This window comes from Delphinus delphis, chromosome 5 (genome assembly GCF_949987515.2).
Source record: "Delphinus delphis chromosome 5, mDelDel1.2, whole genome shotgun sequence".
Classification (NCBI taxonomy): Eukaryota; Metazoa; Chordata; class Mammalia; order Artiodactyla; family Delphinidae; genus Delphinus; species Delphinus delphis.
This window is the reverse complement of record NC_082687.1, coordinates 139,148,975-139,158,402: the sequence shown is the minus strand read 5'-3', so window position 1 is coordinate 139,158,402 and position 9,428 is coordinate 139,148,975. Positions and strand designations below refer to the sequence as shown.

At 46.5% G+C, this 9,428-nt stretch overlaps 1 long non-coding RNA gene across 4 annotated transcripts; it reads right to left on the bottom strand.

Annotated features, from left to right (window-relative positions):
* Positions 1–3,498: 3,498 nt before the first annotated feature.
* On the bottom strand, positions 3,499–9,375 carry LOC132426232 (uncharacterized). 4 transcript variants are annotated; one of them, XR_011246494.1, is made up of 7 exons: positions 9,074–9,375; positions 8,753–8,915; positions 7,003–7,067; positions 5,884–6,014; positions 5,269–5,423; positions 4,638–4,784; positions 3,499–3,839 (listed from the first exon to the last, which is right to left on the bottom strand). It is a non-coding gene; the product is annotated as an uncharacterized lncRNA (long non-coding RNA). The 4 variants fall into 4 exon arrangements; XR_009519645.1 differs by lacking the exon at positions 9,074–9,375 and having other exon boundaries at positions 6,999–7,067; positions 8,753–9,063; XR_009519644.1 differs by lacking the exon at positions 9,074–9,375 and having other exon boundaries at positions 8,753–9,063.
* Between the last annotated feature and the right edge of the window lie 53 nt (positions 9,376–9,428).

Sequence of the window (9,428 nt, the reverse complement as noted above, 5' to 3'; positions counted from 1 at the left end):
AGAGTTCGCATGCCACAACTAAGAAGGCCACATGCTGCAACTAAGACCCAATGCAACCAAATATATAAGTAAATATATTTTTAAAAAAGTGTTGGGGAATTCCCTGGTGGTCCAGTGGTTAGGACTCTGTGCTTTCACTGCTGAGGGCGCAGGTTCAATCCCTGGTCAGGGAACTAACATCCGGCAAGCTGCACGCTGCAGGCAAAAAAAATTTTTTTAATTAAGAATGTGTAAAAAAGAGTGTAGTGAGATAAAGAGCGGGCGTCAGATGAAACTTTGAAAGGATGCTGATTGAAAGGCCAAGTGCCTCCTGCAGTTTGACTCTCAAGTGGCCCAGGCAAACTGAGGACTTGAAGAGGAGGAGTCATGTGATGCTACTGGAATGTTCATTTGTTTCTTTGTTTAAATGGGGTTTATTTTTTTAAAGAAGTTTTGAATTCACAGCAAAATTGGGCAGAGTACAGAGAGGTGCCACGTGCCCCCTGCTCTGCTGTTACTGCTCTCTCCATCCACCCCCTCCCCCCCACCCACACAGGTGCTCAGAGTTTCCCTCTCCCCAACTATCCTATCAACATTCTGTGTGTTGGTCATTATCGCTGAATCTACATGGACACATCATGGTCATCAGAGTCCAGAGTTTACACTAGGGTTCACTGCTGGTGTTGTACATTCTATGGGTTTTGACAAACGTATCTCGCCATGAATGTATCACAATGAATAGTTTCACTGCCTTGAAAATCCTCTGTGCTTGAGCTGTTTATCATACCCCACCCCTTAACCCCGCCACAAACCCCTAGCAACCCACCCTTTCCGTGGTTCGCCTTTTCCCAAATGTCATAGGTAGTTGGTACCCTCAGCTGTGGCACCTTTCCAGATTGGCTTCTTTCAGTGAGTGACATGCAGTTAAGGTGCCCCACCTGTCACCCCGTGGCTCCCTCTCTCTCTCATTTTTCTTTTCAGTGCGAAGAACATTCTGCTGCATGGATGGAGCCCCGTCTATCTGTCCATTCACCCCCCGAAGGACATCTTGGTTGCTTCCAAGTTCTGGCAGTTATGAATAAAGCTGCCGTAAACGTCCGGGCGCAGGTTTCTGTGTAGATGGAAGCATTCGACTCATTTAGGTCCATCAGTACCAAGGAGTTTGAGGGCTGGATCGTAGAGGAAGAATGCGTTTCATTTTGAAAGACAGAGCCCACGTTCACAGAGCTTCTGAAGATGGTCGCTGAGAGCATGTCCGCATGCTGAGGAGTCAAGCCAAGGAAGGAGGTAGAATTCAAAGATGCCGGCAGGGAAGATGTGGCCGAGACCGAACCTGACCTCCACCCTCTTAGAGCTGACGGCTGGTCCTGAGAATTAAATGGGCGTGAAACAGACTCACAGGACGGAACCATACACATTTATTTCCCACAAGTTTTCCCTGACCCAGGGCGCCCTCCTAAGGAAATGAAGAAAGACCCAGAGAAGTGGCGAAACCTAAATTCTTTTCTGTTGGGTTGAACACAGAGAGACGATTGTGGAAAAGGACCTACACTATGTGGGGAGGCAAGGAGGTTGAGAATTATGTTGAACAAGGTCTGTTTGTACAGAATTCTCTCACTCTCCACTGTCTGCCCTTGACGATCGCAATGTCACTCTCCTTCCAGCAGAGGGAAGGCGTCTTCCTCTGGGGGTGGGGGTGCAGTGGCGGGGGGGGGGGGGGGACATGTTATCTGCTGCTTCCAGGAAGGAAGAGGAGAAGGTTCAGAACGCCCTTCTGCACCTGCTGTATTGTGGGGGGGGGGGGAGTTGTTTTTGCTTTGTTTTTTTGAAGTGTCAGTAGCTCAAGACAATATTCTGGTTTCCTTTACATCTAAGTCCTTTACCTGGCGTCTGGCTTCTGACAGGAGGAGGGACACGTTTCTGACATGACAGGCGGGGCAAGCAAGGAGGGATAAGATGGGTGCGGGCCCGTGCCTGTTCTCATGTGTTGGGAAGATGATTCTGCTTTTGCCAGATGGGATCTAATTTGTCCATGAACAATCTAGCAAGATATCAGCTGAAAAGAGGAAGAGCAAAGGTCAGAAGAACGTGGAGAAGACGGATGATAGATGCTGGGGTCTCCTGAGCAGTGATTTCATCAGAGGCACATGCACACCCCTGGTCTCTGGACCACCATGTTTAAGGCCGATTTGGTGTGTAGGTCATTTTCAATGTACGGTGGTACCACCAGGCCACTTTGGGGTACTGTCTCCGGCTCACCTGAGTGGTGCCGTCGTGCCCACATAAGACGGGGCTCACCCGGGGTTGGCATGGTGCCAGAGAAAGGGAGACGGCGGTATGTCATTGAGCTTAAGGTATTTCCAAGAGAGCGACTCTCTGAAGTGACTGAGGTAGGAAAGCAGATGGATATCTGTCTCCTTGTTTGTTGGGTATGGGGATGGGGAATTTGTTTATTTTCTGGATGAGGTGAAAGAACTCTTAAAGTGAAGGTGTTTCTACAAGGGGTCTGTCAGGATGAGAGGGTGCAGGTCAGTCCATATGCCAAGAAATCCAGAGAATCTATAATGGCTCAGGCTCAGGCCTTTTCTCAGAAACAGGCAGAGACAGGAGTTGCCTTTGGTCACCACAAAGCTAACTGGCACCTCAGTAGTCTCGACAGAAGGTTCCCAAAATGAATTGATTTGCAGGGGCCAGCATGCCTGCAGCCGTCTGCCCTCAGGTCTCAGCCCCCAGGGGGGTACCTTTCACAGGAGAGATTTATTTCTTCCTAAAAAGAAAAAAGAGGTAAAAAGTGTCTCTCTTGCATGGCTCTTTTCTTAAGTAACATTAATTCAAAATAATCAATGTCACTAAGGCATACTTTGAGGGAAATGCCCTCAAATGCCCCCACTCCCCTGATTCCAGGGGAGACTTCAGGTGGGAAGCACGAGGACCAACCATCTGCATCCAGGATCCCATCTGTAAGACCACACAGATGTGAAATCAACAGAAATGTAAACAAATCTGCTTGTGTGTGAGAGACAGAGACAGACAGAGACAGACAGACCCTGAGAGAGATGCACCACACCGTTCAAGATGGCCACCTCTGGGGGCGGGGTTGGCAAACCTCTTTTCTTTAGGTCATATTTCAATTTTTTATAACATGTGTGTATTACTTTAATAATTATAAAAAGATTACAATCATATGTCAAGTGTGATCCATTCATCACTCATCTATGGAGTAATTAAAGTACAATATTTTATTTTTAAAATAAAAATGATTTATTAAAAGATTTATTACAAGGACAATAAACATTTATAACAGTAAAGTAATGAATTCTAAAGGAATTAAGAATCAAGTAAAGAACAAAAGTTTTTGGTGACTCAGTACCAGGCCAGCTAGGTGGCAGTACATAGCAGGGTTGGGGCAAGTTTCTCCAGGAGGTTGTATGTGTTCTGAATCAGCCTCCAATAGAGGTGAGGGAAAAGGTGTACAAGAATTGTACACTGAACACATGCAGATTAGAAAAGACAGTCTAGTTTTTTTTTTTAATTAATTAATTTATTTATTTATGGTTGCGTTGGGTCTTCGTTGCTGCACGCAGGCTTTCTCTAGTTGCGGAAAGCGGGGGCTACTCTTCGTTGCCGTGCGTGGGCTTCTCATTGCGGTGGCTTCTCTTGTTGAGGAGCACGGGCTCTAGGTGCACGGGCTTCAGTAGTTGCCGCACGCGGGCTCAGTAGTTGTGGCTCACGGGCTTAGTTGCCCCGCGGCATGTGGGATCTTCGTGGACCAGGGATCGAACCCACGTCCCGTGCATTGGCAGGTGGACTCTTAACCACTGCACCACCAGGGAAGTCCCATCTTGGGTGTTCTCGATGACCTGGATGTGGTAGAAACAGTGGGATTTCTAATTCCAGTTTTCCACATCAACCCACCAAAAATCTATTAGAGAAATTAAGAAAACAACCCCATTTACCGTAACATCAGAAGAACAAAATACCTAGGATTAAACTTACCCAAAGATGTGAAAGACCTGCACACTGAAAATGTTATGACATTGATGAAGAAATTGAAGACGTAAATAAATGGAAAGATACCCTGTGCTTGTGGACAGAAAGAATTAGTAGTGCTAAAATGTTCATTCTACCCAAATATACACATTCAATGCAATTCCTACAAAAATGCCAAGGGCATTTTTCCCAGAAACTGAACAAACAGTCCTGACATTTGTATGGAAACACAAAGGACCCCGAACAGCCAAGGGGATCCTGAGAAAGGAGAACAGCAGCTGGAGGAAACTCACTCCCTGACTTCAAACCATATTACGAAGCTACAGTAACCAAACAGTGTAGAAATGACACAGGAAAAGACAAAGGGGCCATAAGAATAGAATAGAGAGCCCAAGAATAAGCCCACACACATGTGGTCAGTTAATTTATGCCAAAGCTGCCAAGGACATACCCCAGGGAAAGGACAGTCCCCTCAATAAACTGCCTGGAAAATGGAACATCACAAGCCAAAGGAGGACACGGGACACTGCAGCACACACAAAACTCACTAAAACCCACAGTTTTCCACATCAAGCCCCTCCTCTGCTGGGTCCTCTGGAAACAGACACCCACCCCAGGCAGTCAGCCAGGCAGTCAGCACAGCAAGCTTCTCCCCACCTTTTCCTCACCTTTTTCTCCCAGGGAGGCACCTCCCAGCCAGTCCTGAGGAAACCGAGCTCGTCTCAACGTGGATGCAGCCCTGCACTGTCCCGAAGCCAAATCCTTGGAGGTTCCTGAGGAGGCCAGGCTCCTGTCAGCTGTGCACAGGGCCAGCCCTGTGTGCAGAAAAGGCAGGTGCGCACTGGTAAGAGGAGTGGGCTTGTCACCCTGTGCTGGCAAAGTGGGAAATGCAGGCTGCACCCACTCCCAGTTCAGAGGAGACCGAGTTCCCTGCTGGCCGTCCTGCTGAATCCACTAATGTTTGGAAATTCAAACATATGGCAGCAAATATGCCATGACTTCTTGAAAAATAGGTATAGAACAAACAGAAACCATATGCAATGAAATGAATGTAGACACAGACTTTGCAACTTACACCAAAAGTCATTCCAAGGTGTCCACAGACAAATTTAAAATATAAAACTATAAAAACTATAAAAGAAAACATAGAAGAAAATCTACATGACCATGGGCTTGGGCACATAGATCATGAGGCTTGGCTTTTAACACACAACACAAAAAGCCAATGCACAAAAGGAAAAAAGTTAGTAACATGTTCTTTGTAAAGTAATTTTTTTTATTGAAGTATAGTTGATTTACAATGTTGTGTTAGGGCTTCCCTGGTGGCGCAGTGGTTGAGAGTCCGCCTGCCGATGCAGGGGACGCAGGTTCGTGCCCCGGTCTGTGAAGATCCCACATGCCGCGGAGCGGCTGTGACCCGTGAGCCATGGCCGCTGAGCCTGCGCGTCCGAAGCCTGTTGCTCCGCAACGGGAGAGGCCACAACAGTGAGGGGCCCGCGCACCGCAAAAAAAAAAAAAACATACAATGTTGTGTTAATTTCTGCTATACAGCAAAGTGACTCAGTTATTATACACATATATACATTCTTTTCCATTATGGTTTATCCCAGTAACGTGTTCTTTATAAAATTAAAAATTTCTACTCGGTGAAATGCCTTTTCCAGAAAACTGAAAAACAAGCAATAAACTGGGAGAAAAATATTTGCAAAACACATATCTGATAATTTGTACTCAAATTATACAAAGAACTGTAAAACAAACAACTGCATTAAAAATGGGTGAAGATCTGAATAGATGTCTGGCCAAAGAAGATAAACAGATAATAAGTGGACAAAAACATGATCAACATCATATACCATTAGGGAATCACAAAGTAAAGTAAGACAGCGATACGGACCTATGAGAACTACTAACCTCCTCCCACAAGGACGACCCTGATCACTGGAGGGTGGGGAACAACAGCTCTCCTGCATCGCCGATGGAACGCGTAGACGGCCTTGAGATACAGTTTGGCAGGATTTTCCAAAGCCAAACAAGTCTCACACCTTGAGATAATTACACAACTTCTCACACCTTCAATAATTACACAACTGCTTTGTAAAACTCTATCCAAACAAAAACAAGGATGCTATTGTGCACGGAAACTCTACTCATAATGTCTAAACCTAAATGGAATCAGGATGTCTTCAGTAGATGGATGCATAAGGAAACTGGGGTACATCCATGTGAAGGGGAGCAAAATGTGAAACGCCAAAATACGGAATTTCTAGAGACCCCAAAGAGCTAAAACAATTTTTCACAAGAAATTCAAAGTTGGAGGGTCACACTGCCCAATTTCAAATGTTAGTACACAGCAGCGGTAAATAAAATACTCCCCTCTCCTGAAGTGTGGGTGCCACACAGTGGCTTCATCCTAAAGAAGACACGCAGTACAGACTTAGGGAAAAAGGAACTTCACAGTGGGGAAAATCTGACAAACACTACCTGAGCCAGAAGGGCAACGCTAACATGAACAGTGATAAGTTGCCCTGATGTATGTTCCCACGATATAAAGTCATAAGAAAGCACTTTACCCCTGTGATCTGCTTCCTCAAAACCCGTGACCCCATTTTAATCACAAGAAAAACACCAAGTAAATCCCAATGTGGGACAATCTACGAAATACCTGACTAGTCCACCTCAACACTGCTGAGGTCATAGAGTGAAGGACAGTGTGAGAAAATATCAAAGCCGAAAACATACTAAAGTGACATTATGACTCAATGCCATGGGATACCCTGGATGGGATCCTAGGACACAAAATGGAAGAACGAAGGGAACCCAAATAAAATATGGATTTTAGTTAACAATAAGGTACCCATATTTGTTCGTAATTGTGACAATTCTGTTGAAAACTAGAGAAAGAGGAAAAATTAAAACTCAAATAAGAGAAACCTATTGCATCAAACTGGAAATCCACAGGAAATTGGTGATTTCCTAGCAAAAGCACACAATAACAAAAGGCATGTTAAAATAAGGAAAATACGAACAGACCAACTCGCCTCCCGGGGACTTCCTTCCCCTGCTGGCTGTCCTCTCATTATTCTGGATTCTCACTCCTGGACCAGAAAGGAAAAGGAACAGAGATGTTCAGCACCCCTGTAAGGTCTGACCCCCACCCAGTGTCTGCATCTCCCCCAGCCATGCCCAGCTGAATAACGACACACTGCCAGAGGGATTCCCAGGGATCACTGATTCTGTGTCACCTAGGAGTTTTGTTTGTTTGTTTGTTTCTGGAGTATAGTTGCTCTACAACGTTGTGTTAGCTTCTGCTGTACAGAAAAGTGAATCAGCCTTACGCACACATACATCCCCTCCCTCCTGGACGTCCTTCCCATCCAGGTCACCACAGAACACCAAGTAGAGTTCTCTGTGCTATACAGTCGGTTCTCACTAGTTATCTATTTTATACATAAACCTAGAATATCATAGTTTTAATTCACAGAAACGTCCAAGGCTATTTAGGGAGGCCTATGTGTCTAGGAGTCAAGGGTGGCCTCTGGCTAGCGGCTAGCAGGAAGCCAGGGCCTCAGTCCTACTGCTGCAAGGAAATGAATTCTGTCAACAACCTGAGTGAGAGTGGAACTGGATCCTTCCCCAGTCGAGACTCCAGATGCAAACACAGCCCTAGCCAATACCTCGAATGCAACCTTGCAGAGGACCCACCAAGCTATGCCCAGGCTCCTCACCCACAGACACTGAGATCATAAATCATAAAACTTAGTTTTAAGTTACTAAGTTTGTGGTATTTGTTATGAAGAGATATAAATCTAATACAGACTGCATTTATTTGCTAGGGCTGCCATAATAAAGTACCACAGATTGGGTGGTTTAAGCAACAGAAATTTACTTTCTGACAGTTCCAAAGGCCAGAAGTCCAAGATCAAGGTGTTGGTAGTGTTTGTTTCTCCTCAGGCCTTTCTCCTTGGCTCCTAGATGGCCACCTTCTCACCATGTGTGCACATGGTCTTCCCTCCGTGCCTGTGCGTCCCAATCTCTTTTCTAAGGACACCAGTCACATAGGATTAGAGCCCACCCAAATGACCTCATTTTGACTTAATTATATCTTTAAAAGCACTGTCTCCAAATAAAATCACATTATGACCTACTGAGGGTTAGGCCTTCAATATATGAATTTTGGGGAGCACCCAATTGAGCCCATAACAAGAACCACTGGAAGGGAGAAGATGTTTTTTGTTTTTCTGAGATGTTAGCAAAGTGTGGAGATTCAAAGCTCAGGCTCAGAGTCAGACTGATAGCTCTGAATCTTGGCTCTGTGGCTGTTTAGCTGTGTTACTTTGGATATGCTACTTTACATTCTGACATCATTTCTTTGTCTGCAATAAAAAATAATAAAACTACCTACTTCAAAGTGTTGTTGTGTTAACCAAATAAAATAGCCCATTTAAAGGGCTTGATCTAGTGCCCGGCAGGTGATAAACTAGATAAACCTCAGCTGTCATTAAATGGTTATTATCAACGCGCATGGTTACTGTGTACTGGTGAGAAGGTGGTAGAAGCTTAGACTGTCATCGTCAGAGCTTGGGAAAACTGACTCGTTATAGACTCATCACATTTAAGGCTCGGAGACACACCTTGGAGTCTGCCTTGGGCCTAGTCTCCTTAAAGGAGAGCCTTAGAAGGGAGGTCGGGTGCATAAGCCTTAACAAGGGAAGGCTCTGGGGAGGAGGATGTGAAGAAAACAGGAGAAAGCAGCAGGGATGTGGTCTTAGCTTAAGACTACCTTCAACTTCATTCCAGAGGAGCTCGGAGCACGAATAGCACGAGTCAACTCTCTTGGAGGCAAAGGAGCTGGGCCTTTATACTGCAACCCCAGGCAGCCATGAGCTCCAGGCGTTTGGGGAGTGGTAACTTCCAGGGCGCAGCAGTTCCCCAAGGACAATTAACTATTCAGAGAAGGGGGCGGCTGTGAGCTGTTGGCCCCCAGCACACCCAGAAGCCGGAGATGGAGGCACCAGGCAGTAAAGGGGTCTGGATGCGGCCCCAAGAAAGTCCCGAGGTCCAATCCCGCACAGGGACACCCAGACCCAGGAAGTCTGCTTGCCTTCTGGAGGTCACTTAGCGAGGTAACGGCAGCCCAACTCGAAGCCGTGGTCGGAGACGGCGTCCTCTGCACAGACCTGCCCAAGACACACGAGGGCTCTCAGGGCGACGGCACCTGACTCAGCAGGCTGCCGAAGAGCAAACGCGGCAAAATGCGTGACAGCTCCTGGCAGGAGGCACGGCACACAGCATAGACTCCATAAACCCGAGACAGCCGGAGGGGCTCAGACCGTAACACGGGGCTGGCGGTGCCTTGCCGGCTGACGCCCCAGAAGTACACGAGACACCCGTGAGCTCAGGGCCGCCCCGCCCCGGAAGCGCCCGGACCCTGGCGCGTATTTCCGGCGCGACGGCAG